Source organism: Pagrus major, chromosome 11 (genome assembly GCF_040436345.1).
Source record: "Pagrus major chromosome 11, Pma_NU_1.0".
NCBI lineage: Eukaryota > Metazoa > Chordata > Actinopteri > Spariformes > Sparidae > Pagrus > Pagrus major.
The window spans coordinates 14,224,096-14,237,172 of NC_133225.1; positions in this window are offsets into that span (position 1 = coordinate 14,224,096).

The following is a 13,077-nucleotide window of genomic DNA, read 5'->3' on the forward strand; positions in this document are numbered from 1 at the left end:
CAAATTTAATTTTCTCCCAGAGTGCGTCAGGGCCAATGAAGCCTGGATTTGGAGGGATGTTTGCAGTTGTGCTTGGCAGAGAAAAGCTGGCTTGTTTCAACATTGCACAACCTTGTGTTTCAAAGACTACTTTTATTTCATTTTTTTAAAAATCATTTTTTAGCTCCTGAGCTTTGCAGGATTTCCACAACGTGGCGAAAGCTTCGATAAATATCCCGGGCTCTATGGGACGATATTTATTACAGTGAAATATTCAAATTCACACCAGAGTTGTGCTGCGTCTCCTTTGGTTTATTCATTTCATTAGCAAAAAAATACACCTTTTATGTGAACATTTTTTGAAAAATAAGGAAAAATGTGTGAAGGTAAAATATTGTTAAATAATTTCAAACATAAATCCAGTCCAGAAAAGCAAAATTAAGTAGCAAGAGGTCAGAGTGAAGGCGTTTTATTTGGAAGAACTGAAGGCCTTAATTAAATACGTCTCCCTCAGGGCAAATGTGAAGCCAGAATGACCTAAGCAACATGAATTTCGTCTGAATACATTTGTCTGCACACATGCCCTTGGTTAGGTCGTCTCCTTTTGCGAGACTTCCCACAGATTCTCAGCGTAACCCAATCTGTCGACAATCAATACTCTGCCGAGAGCCTATTGAATAAATACATGATTCAATTATTTGGAAAACTCAGCAGCATGCAGCCCCTTTTTTCATCTCATCAGAGGAGGAAATCTAATGTAGAGTTAGATTTGGCGTCCGCAGTTTTGCTCCAAATCTTATAAAAGAAAAGAAAAGTGACTTCTTAGTGCACCCTTTGCATTATTTTTCAACACCAACATCCATAAACATTTACATATTTCGGCACAGGGGAGAATATTCCAGCCAGTCTGACCCAGTGTGCTGGTAGCAGAGAAGCAGGTGTTTTCTCTTGGTTCTTGAAGGGTCCCACTGTGGGCTTAAGGACTCTGTCGTCCCGGGTCCCCCATTCTGCAGGCCTGCTTCACCTCCTCTCTCTTCTGGATGGCCTGCTGCTCTGCTCTCCCCTCCCTCCTCCTCCTCCGCATCTTCCTCCTCCTCTTCCTCCTCCTCCTCCTCCTCCTCCTCCTCTTCTTCTTCTTGGGCCTTTGATCAAAGCTGGCCTCTCTGCCACAGTTGCCCATCAGGGGGCTCCTCACCCTCACCTACAACAACACTGCCTGCTGGGCGTCCCTCTCTGATGCACACACATGGGTGCAAACACACAGGGGCAAATGCAGGAACCCACACATAGAGACGAAGCACCCCCCCAAAAAAACTACGGATGTTTTCAACTCAAGAATTATTTTGCATTAGTCTGAACGAACTACAAAGGAGGAAAAACAAGCACATGTGTGAAAGAACAAGAGGTGTGCATGCGTGCGTCTCTCTGTGTTTGTGTGGTTATGTCAGTGTGCTGAGTTTAGCACATGGGCTCACAAATTCACACAGGTTCATATGTGTTGTTGCCAAGTGAAAGAGACAGCCGATGTTATCCAGAGTGCATGCTATGCTGCGACTGAGCAAACATATTATGCGCTGGGAGCTGCGTTTTCCACATACAAACAGACACCAGAACAAACAAGCAGCACAGCTTGCTTACATGTGTAGGACTGTACTTGCTTCCACCTGTAAGCTTTTATCTGAAGGGCCTGGTGCCCGAGTTACTTCCTCTTCTGTGCTTGACCTCAAAACTCCTCTCATTTGGCATGTGTACCCCCAATTATAGACATAAGAAACACTTTGGTCTGCCTTCCAGAGGCACTGGGAGCGTTCCAGCGCAGAATTTTCATAAACTCCTCTGTTTTACTCATCTTGGCGGTGAATGTTTGTTGACTTCTTTTCTTTGTCTTACTGGATGGAGCGCTGTTGGTTTCTCTTTGGAAATCCACTGTTCTTCTCCAGAACTGGAAGTAATCCTGTCGAAACATCTGGTGATGACTCAGGCTGCATATCAGATACACATCACATGTGATTCATTATCCTGAGGTTGGCCTGTCCCGGGCAAATTGGACTTTGTATATTTTCAGACAGTCCCATACATATACATGGGACCCGGCTGTGATGACACATCGGCGCGATGAAAGTGTTTCCAGTGTTTGTGTCCTGGTTCAAAGGGGTTGATGGGTACCTCCACTGGTGATGTGACACAGGAAGCACCTTGGGCCAATCATCTCCACCCTCACCTGCGCCCCAAGCCCCCCCTGTCACCCTGTTACCTCGACTCCCCCCCCCCAACAACGCTGGGGTCAATTAACTCATTAAGTGCCAATTAAAGCATGAACTGCCTCCCGGAGGTTGTGAGGTAGCACTTGGGGTGGACGTGGCGCAAGTGGCCACGGGGCTGAATCAGAACAAGTTCAAAAGGGTTTTATTCCCTTAAACACAATGACAAAGCAGAAGGTTGGTCATTGTGGGAAGAGTGATGACCTCAGTATAATTAACATGCCGTCACCTCATGGTAACAGAAAATATAAGGCAGATCTCTTCCAACCATTAAATGGTGCTTTATGTTTTACAAATTCCTTCAGCAATTATGACTTGAAAATGACATGCTCAATCTTTGAATACATGAATTTTGTTATAAAGCTTTATCATAATTCATTAGGGAATATGACTTCAGTTTTAAAATTGTTAAACCAGCATTTTTCTATTCACCTGCTGCTAGGGGCGCACGTATTTATTGGCTGAATGGTACCGACTGCTATCGGAAAATACGGTGACGTTCACTGATAGCAGTGGCCGATGTTTATCTGTTGTATGTTATCAGTTTTGTTATCAATTTTGGCCTGGCACATTCATGAGCTACTGGTTCCTGGCATGCCTGCCTTTTCGCGCATGAAAACGCAAGTTTAGTGACACTCCCACTCCCACTCGTTTTAGGGTTAAATTGCACTTGACTTTTTCTTTAAATGTAGAATTTGGCAAATAAGCTTATTAATGTCAAGAAAATGTCAATTTTGCACAGACAAATACAAATAAGTCTATCTGAATATGATGAAACGGAAATCAGCTACCTTGCCATAATGTCAATGTTTTTACAATTTTTTTTTCATAATGACTGTGTGACTTACGTGTCTTGTTTGGATGCAGCATATGTATTTTCAGGGCACGTCTCCATCAGTTAGGAAGAATATGTAAGTACAAAATTAAAAATATTAAAAAGTAAAAAATTCTTCTCATTGAGTAGATAGATGTATATTTTTCTTCTAACCCTAACCCTTTATCATTTGGAAAAAGGTTATATTAAAAATGTGTTTCATAAATGTGTTTGATCTAATTTGTGCTCTGTCAGAGATAGTGTAATGAAGGGCTGAAATACTTTTAAACAGTTCAGTTATTTTTGTAATGAAGATTTCATTGTTTTCCTGCACAAAAGGGAGAGTAAGACAGCAAAAAAACATTGGTATCGGATACAGCCTAACCAATCGGCCAGCAGAAATTATTGGCCGATCTTGGCCTGACATATATATCGCTCTCAGATTTTAAAAACATTTTTTTAAATGGTCTTCATCCGATACAGTTTTAGGCAATGCAATTAGGGGATTGTATGAGGTCAGAGTAGGTAATCAGGGTGGAAAAAAATTGCATAATGGCGCATGAAAATCCATTTAATCTCATTTGTTAGTTAGCCTTTCTTGGTCTTGGTCTTTTTGGAAGCACATTTTAAACTGATTATTCTTTTATAAAGTGATGGGGACAAAAGCAGCCATTTCAAAAAAGTGGTGGGGACGTGCCCCCAGTGTTCACAGTGTCAATGACACCTATGATATATAGAATACTGGCCAATTATAGATCACTTCTTAATATCGGTGCCAGCCTATGCTCCAAAAATCCAGTATTGGCCCAAAATTGCTAGTGCCTCCCTACATGTAGCAGATACAAAATAAACCCTACTTGGTGCTCATATATGTGTCTACAGTATGTAGATATATAGTGTATTTAAATACTGCAGTTGCTGGGTGGATGGAGGTTACCGCCTCAGACAGTGCCAACAAGTTCAAAAAAACACAGGAAAGTCTCTGAAAATCATACTTTTTCTTTCTGATACCATCAGAGTTATTCTGACTGGGTAAACCCAGCACACCTGCCACTTCATGCAGGTTAAAATACACGATAAGAATTATTTCATATATGACCCAAATCTGGCTGTGTTCTGCCTCACATAGACACAACTACTGTTAACACCTCTAGCTCTGTGCTGAATACAGTGTTCTCTCTATGTGATTTTTTTTCCTTCTATGAACCCCTGCTGCTTGCCCGGCCTGTGCTTAAACCTCCAGCGGTCAGAGTTGAAGGGGGAACAGGGAGTCAATGAGGTGAAAAAAAAAGCTTGAAGGGCGATATCCATACCTCTTCAGAGGGGTTAACGTACAGGACGAAGGGCGGATACATAAGTAGCAGTGCATGTCCATGTAAAGCTCAAATGTCTCCCTTGTAGAGTTGAGGTCAATTTGCTCTCAGTTTACTCAGTTTAACCTGTAATTCAAAACTGTAATTCATAAAATGATTAAATACACTTATTCCCGAGTCACTTGCTTAAAGGTTAGTGCAGCAATTTTATGGTTATTTTCCAACTTTTACTTTCAAGAAAATGCACTTGTTAGGTTGACTTAGAAGTGAATTATACTTTGCTGCTTTGCAAAGGGGAAAATGATTTCCTGTTTGCAAGACACGGATCCAAATCCCTTCTGTTACCTATACGTCCCTCGGAGCAGCTGCGATCCAACTTGTGCTCGGGTTAGCCTTGGCCCTGCTTGCTCCCCACAGGCCCAGTTATTGGACGTTTTTCCTCCACATTTAGGACCAACAGTCTGTGTCCCTGGCCAACCCCCTCACACTGTGTTTACCCAGGCTGGACGCCACCTCCCTTTCAGCAGGTTCACATGGAGTTCTGGGGTTTCAGCTTGGCCGAGTGACGCCCGTGTCAAGAAATCACATCATCATGACACGGCAGAGAGGGTAGAGAGAAAGCAACATCACCCGTTGACGTAAAAAGAGAGGATAAAGCATCTAAGGGCAGACTTTAACTTTCCATTCAGTGGGTAAACAGGCAGCTTCACAGGAGGAATGCAGGGAAGGAGGGCAGCCAGTGAGATGAAACAGGTCAGAGTAAAAATATAGTCTGAGGTCGTGCTGACTTAATGATGTAATTCTTGCTGAGTGAGTAGGTTAAGCTTTAAGATGTAATCTATCTCACCTTTTAGGCATCTTAGTGAGACAGAGGATAATTAATGTGAGGCAAAAGTTTTCATAAGCTCTGCGGCTTCCAAGGCATTCATACAAATGTTATGTGAGACAGGAGGAGAGGGGAAAAAGACACCATGGGAGTGAAGGCTGTGAGGAGGAGTGACACAGAGGAGGAAGATGAGGAGTCAGTGGAATGTCCAAGAAAAGACAACAACCCAACACAAGTGACTGCAACTGTTGGGCATTATCATCCTTTTACATGGGCAGAAATTCCTACCATGCACAGGCACACACAAATGGACAATCCAAAGAATGCTGACAGCAACTGCTGCTGACAGCAACTGCTCCTTCGGTGTTGAGAGGGAATGTAAGGAATGGTACTGTGAGGAATTTCAGATATCTAAAGCAATCTTTCACTTTCCTCCTGGTGAAGGAATTCACGCTCTCACTGTTTTCAGAAAGCACCGAACATCTGAGACTCATTCATCAACTAAAACTGCTTGTGTGCTATCCTGAATCAATGTTCACACTACACTCAAAACAAGAACAAATTCTTCTGTTCTATATGCAGGAATATAAACTTAAACCAGCAGCATTTTATAAAATATTACTCTCCACTCTCTCTCTCTCTATCTTTCTGTCTCTATCTCTCATCTCTTCCTTTGCTGAATGTTTCTTCTGGCACTCGGCTCCCCCGTCTGTGTGCATCAACAAACACAAGAGGAGGAACCAGCAACTGTATTAACAGATGGCCAGAGTCAATAAAACACACACAAATCAAGCGCTGGACACATCTGTTGGACGGAGAGTCTGACTAATCTTTCTGTGTGGTTCGACCGACGGGAGTGATGGAATCGCAGCAGCTCGGCCAGATTAGAGGGGACGGGGCAGATCACCCAGGGGACAGCAGGCAGCTTTGTAATGGATCGTAGAGTGGAGATAAAGCCCGATAGAGGCCAGGGGGGACATGTTGTAGTCAGATAAAGTCAGTAGCATGGATAAGAGCCAGAGAGAAATGTCCTGTCATGTGTCCATTAGTTTACTGTTGAGGGACTTTAAAAAGAAAAGTGTTAATTGAGACGTTATCTAAGTCACATAGTGTTTTTGACAAGAAAGTGTCAACACAGGAAGTTAAAGACATCCTCGACCACATAACACAAAAAACAAGGGTAGGGTATATGGATAAATTCTTCTATCAGGGTATATGTAGTTTTTACATTGTGATATCAATACAGTATGTTGAACCACAGTGAATTTTCTGGAACCTAATTTTAGAAACTATTTTCTCATTTTGCTATGCCACACCCAGAGATATTAAAAGATAGCTACCATGGTATGAACAGTTATAGTTTGAAGATTTCTATTGTGTCACTGTATATATTGAGGGATGAGAACCGGACAGGCATAAGCAACGTCTTCTGTAAAATGTATATATATATAGACCAAATGAAAGCTCTTGATGAGCTGCATGATAGCTGCAAAAATACAAAAAAAAGCAAAGAAAAGAAAGATAAATAGTCCTACCAATCACAACAAAACAGAGTGGGACCAAACAAATATAATATAAGCTCCCATGTGTTATATTTTAAGTCCTCAAAACAAATTCAAAAATACTCATCAACAGCTGGTTCGGACATTCACATTTATGGATGATGGGGTGACACTTGGCATGGACAATCATACTTCAGGGGTGGCCAGTGCCAGCCCAGGTCCCCTTCTGGACACACCCCTGGGTAAAGATGAATGTCATTTGGTCGCTTGTCGCTATGACCTCTGGGAAAACATCAGACGACACTTCAGAAAGTGAGTAAGGAAGTTGGCAAACGTGACTAAAAGTAACTTTGAAACAATACTTTATCTATGAACATTTCAGTCAGATAGATGTCATACTGTGTAGTTGCCTATAAAGCTGGTCAAATGTCTCTATCAAACACAAAATACATCAAAATGTGCAACCAGTTTGGTGCTAAACTGACTCACTGTGGATTTGTGATTTCTAATGTAGCGGCCTGATGCTTCAAAACCCCAATAAACTTAAAGTGGCAGAGCAATTAGGCTCAAACAGTCCTAATGGATATGTCAAGTTTGTTGAACTATCTGGAGCAAACGACTCACTAACTGTGCGACAGAGTGAAGTATTCTAGCTGCTGGTTGCTGCTAATAAAATATACATGAAGACAGTGATGAAGAGAGAGAGAGGGAGAAAGAAAGAGAGAAAGAGAGAGACTCATAGAAACTTAGGGGTGGGAATCTCACCTCATGATTCAATTAGATTCCAACTCAGAAGGCTACGATGCGATTACAGTATAAAATTATTGATGCATGTTAATGATTTCTATGATTAATTAACGCTCTCGCTCAGCTACCCTTACTAAAACTCAGGGAGTAGTCTAGCGTAGAACAGGAACACAACACACTGTTTTACGTCCATTACATTTGACCATCTAATTGTTTCAGCCGTAAGGCAAAGACAACTCGGTCTTACATAATATTTACAGGCAATCATCCAGTAGAGAATCTGGATATATTTTCTGATTATTGACTTTTTTTAAAACACAAATTTCATTTAAACCACCAAGGTTAAGATTATTCTTTTAGAGGTTTGATTAAATCAGTTAATGTGTCCTCTTAATGCAATGCACATGGAAGCCACTGTACTGACATGTCCACTCCAGCAGTCTCATGCGTCACTGGAAAGCCAAACATTACCAGTGAGATCTAATTGGGAATAAGCCATTATGGAAGGGCCAGCCCTGCTAGTCACTGACTGGAGAGATGTGACAGGGTATGTTGAGGGGGGTCTGCTGGTGATTAGAGGGAAGGTTAATGCTGCACAATGTTAATCCTCCATTTGTCTGAAAACATATCAAACAAAAATGTACAGCAAAAACGAAATACCAGTGAGCCGGCTGGAAAATAACGAACACTGAAAAAAAAAAGCACCAAACATCAAACAGATGTAATCAGATGAGGTCGATAAGCATTCGGGCTCGGTTAATTCCCAACAAATTATCTAATCCAGATGTTGCACTCTTAGTGTAAACACAGTGCCCTGCAGAATCATAAAACAAATAAGCATGAAAAAGGTTTAAAGTTTCAAACAGAGCCTAGACCTTTCCACTGCAAGAAAAAAAGAAAAATCCACAGCACACACTCCCCCTCTGCTGCCTTCTTGAAACAGGAAAATGTAAATATGGTAATATTTAGCACGTGTTTTAAAACAGATCGGTTTTCTCAAGCAGGGAGAAGCAGGGAGAGAGAAGGAGAGAGAGAGGCAGACAGGGAGGGAAAAGAAATGAAAAAACCGGCCCACACACGATAGAAGGCCTCCCCAGATTTGTGTGTGTGTTCCAGTCTGTGCGATGTGGACAGGCTGCGGCTTCCTCTGTTTGCACACAGTTCCACCAAGAGCTCTGGCCCCGGCGCTGATGGCCTCGACACACTCCAAAACACCAAACTGGATCTGTCCCACTGTGAGTCTAGAGAGTCAACAACAACTTAACAATAGGAAAACACCACTCCAACGAGTCATATCATCCATCTGTACACCACAGCCATTTTTCATGGGGAGGGAAAATAGGAGGTGGAAGATGAAAAAAAGGGAGGAGGGAGAAGAGAAGAGAGAGAGAGAGAGAGAGAGAGAGAGAGAGAGAGAGAGAGAGCGCAGAGGGAGGAGCAGAAATGGAAACATATGGATGTGTTTAAGGACCACCAGGGAAGGGAAACTTGTGCATTTTCGCATAAACCCCGATAAACTCCAAATATGTAATTACACGGGGTTTAGGGCTTGTCTGTTGCCGATTCATTCAGGAATTTCTGGTTACGTCTCTCTGAGATTTCGGGTGTAACAGGGCTCTTTATCGTTCTCAAGTGGCGGATCTGCTCAGCTTAGTTGCGGCCAAGCCTTCCACACACACACATACGCACACACACACACAAACACTCAGCCCTGAACCTGCTCAGTGTGAGAGTGCCATTGTCCCCCCACCTATTTAACAAGGCGGTGTGTGAAAGAAGAAAGCAGTCAAAAGAAATACCTCCAACTACATAAAAAAAGGCAAAGGAGTGGGACCCCTCATAAAATACCTGCAGCACGTTTAAAGGTTTCATCACGTCGCAATATTTATAGTTCTTCAATTCCTTGTCAGTGTTTGTAGCCAATTTGTTGTGCTCCAATAAATAGACTGGCCTATTTATCAGCAGACCACATGGCAGTCATTTATGGAGGCTAACAAGAGGCAGATGTGTTTTGTATATGTTTTCACATGCAGGTTTGACGCGCTGACAGGCCGAGACAGATAGCTGAGATGTACAACCTCTGTCCCCGGCTGCAGTACCGGCTGTAAACATCAGCTCTGATTAGACCGTGGAAAACACAAACATACCTCTCCGGCCATCCCTGAGCCTTATTTGTCTTCCCATGACAAAGGACTTTGATTCATATGCTGGCTGCGTCACTTTGACTGCAAGCAAGACACGCACTGCACCTTTTCTGCTGCCTGTGAGGCCTGTGCATGTGTGTGTATGTGTGTGTGATGTCTATCCCTGAGTGTAAACACAAACTGTGCCTTATGTGTGTACATTTAAAAGTGTCTATTTCTTTGTACTTCCTCGTGTGTGTGCGTGTTACGTGTGTGTGTGTCTGAGTGTTGCCAATTACCCCAGCTATAAATACAAGATCCCCATCCGTCACTGAGTTTCTGGGTGGCTGCAGCGCCGCCATAATTGGTTTCAGATGGTCACCCAGATCCTTCTCTCTCTGCTGCAGCGCCATCGCACCGCCTGTGTGTGAGAGAAAGCCGCAGGGGAGAGCGAGGTCGAGAGAGAGGGGGAAAAAAAGATGAGTGACAGGAGTGAATAAATACGGAGCGAGCACAGGAATAAACAAGCAGACACTAAATGTTTCTTTTGTCCTGCGAGTGGTGAGCTGGGACAGGAAAGAAAAAGAATTTGACTTGTTAACTCAATAAGTGCTCATGGCTTTGTAGCCGGTGTTTTCATTTCGATGTGATTTATCAAAATCAGATGAGGTTTGTGAGACAGGATATTTGGGTCAGATGTGATATAAATGTTGACATGTTTTCTTATCCATTATGAATACATGTGGAAACACAAAATCACATATTTTCTGCTCATGCCAGCTTGACAATAACACAAAAATCATTATAAAACATATTTTGATTGCTTTTAAAATGACTTTAATAGTATTAAATCACCGTTATTTACATAGTTAGAAAATAAAATGTAATGGTGATAATATGATTTCTTAATGAGGCTTTTTGCGATTCATTCAGTTAACCCACCATGGCAATTTTCACTTTAATGCAATGTTACATAGGGATTTAGTCGAACCGGGCTTAAGTGCTGTTTCTCTATCTGGTCCCAGAGGACGTTTGATCAATGGACATATTAACAATAAATTAGCAGACCTATCGATTGACAAAGCAGAGGACACTGTGGCTCAGTGACAGCTGGTGAGCGCCTCAGTCTGAAAAGGTTGGATCAAAGAGGAATTACACACAAGAATTGTGCCTCTAAATTCAAAGCCTTGTTGGTAGAAGAACAGGCTTCTGTTGTGGCAGATAAAAAAAGAGTTTGACCTTCACATGGCAATTAAACAACATTCACCAATGAAAAAAATCAATCCAATGAATGCCAATACATTTTCTAAGAGGCCCTGTCTTCATTTATTGCTTTATCCAGATTTACTTAAGTGCTCATGAACACATCATTTGACATTTAAATTCTCCCTGATCTTAGTGGAAGTCCCTGCAATGAGATATCCGGGTGGGACATTCTTTGTCGCATGTTTTGTTTAGGCTGAAACTTTGGTGTATATATCTCTGTCTGGTCTGGCTTTCTGTGGTTGCTGTCTTTTCTTATTGTTGTTGTTTTGTTTTTGAATATGGGGTATGTGTGTTTGCTAGTTGGCTTGTACTTGCCACATTCTTTGGTCTGTAAGATGAAAATGAAACATAATAATAAAAAGAAGAGTGCTCATGAAAACCAAACAATTATCCATTTATTTAAGCAATTAATTATAAAATGATATATTTATTAAGTATTTTATTACATAAATATATATATAAATATATCACATATATTTAATATATAAATATATTTTCTTATGTATTTATTCAGTTATTTGGGCATTTAATTAAAAACAATTCAAGTACTTAATATATTTCGTTGTGGCCCTTAAAACCCTCCATACAACAGGCCTACAAAACTAATATCTTTTTTTACTATACAGTAAAAATCTGCCTCTAAACGACATGTAAAGCCAAAGCATATTTTGATAGCGGCCTGATATATTTTTAATAGCGATGTTAGCTTCCTCTCCATGCTAGGCTACACCTGCCTGGCCCTTGCTAATGTTTATGCTAGGCTACTGTGTAAAATAGTGGTGTCACTTCACAGCAGACTGCGGCAAACAGCAAACTTCTACGTCAAACGCATGTCCACATGACAAAATATGAGAAAATTGCCTTCACTACGATTTCTCGCAACAAACTCTCCCTACTCCCACAACCCTCTTCTCACTGCACAGCATCTGTGTTGGCCTGGGCTACCTGTTTTCATCATGGCCGTGGGAAAGCAGTGAAGAGGAGATGCAGTTGTTTTCTCTCCCTCTCTCTTTCTCTATGGTTCGTGTTAATGTGGAGGCGGCTCACCAATTATTACAGACGTTTCTAGTCGGCGGAGCCAAGAGCATGCGGACACACAGGAATCCTCCGCCGCCGTAAATCCATTAAATCCCTCTCATTAGAGCACGAGCCTCACTGCAGCGAGGCGGGACGCGGAGCAGGGGGGCGCGTGCTGACTCTCACACCGAGTGTCGCCCTGCCCTCGCGCGCGCCGCGCCTCTAATTGCTGCGTTCTGTTGACAACAAAAACAACAGCAACAACAACAACAACAACACACTGCGCTCATTTCAACGCCTGGCTGTGACTCCAGCAGGGGAAGTATTCACATCCTTCACTCAGGTAAAAGTAGCACAAGGTAAAACTGCTCAGTTACAAAGTACTTGACCTGAGTATTATTGAAAAATGTACTGACTCAGCGGTCACTGAACATTATACAGTAGCCTATAGGCCTACATGTTAGCCTAAAATTGTTAGCCTATGAGTAAGAGGTACTTAACTGTTGTAGTTTGTCCAGGTCAACAATTTTGATACCTAAATATTTAATGTTACTTCAACCTATAAAATAATAAATATTTACAAGCTTTACATATGCTTCCTTTGTAAAATCTTACTTACTTACATTTCTAGTATTTCCCTCCAGTGAAGTGAGTATAAAATGGCATGAAATGGAAATAGTCAAGTCAAGTACAAGCAGGGGTGGAAACGGAAAGTCTGTACTCAAGTATGAGTACAGTTACATTAGTGAAATATTACTATTTTACAAGTAAATCTACTGGTATTGAAATAATATGTAAGTAAAAGTACAAAGTATTCTTCTCAAGCGCTACTCAGAGTATTAGTTACTTTTTAACCGTCAATGTTTAATGCTTTATCAGTAACAGACCTTCAATCAGAGGTGTTTCTGTTTCTCCACATCTTCAGTCTGAACTCCTGCTCTGTTCTGCTCAGTGGTCATGGTCACCCTTTCCAAACCTGCACCTGCTGCAGAGTTTTGCGTTTTTTTTTGTCAGTATGTCAGGGTTTTTATTGGCCCATTTGTAATCGGATAGCCGTATTGGTTATTTTTTTAAATTGTAAAATTAAAAAAAGTAACTAAGTAGATTACATGGTTAAATGCATATTAAGTATTAGTAAAATTACAGACTTACAAAATAGCCCAAAAATGACTTAATTATACAGTATTTTCAGTAGATGTAATTAATTACTTCCATCCCTGAGTGCACGC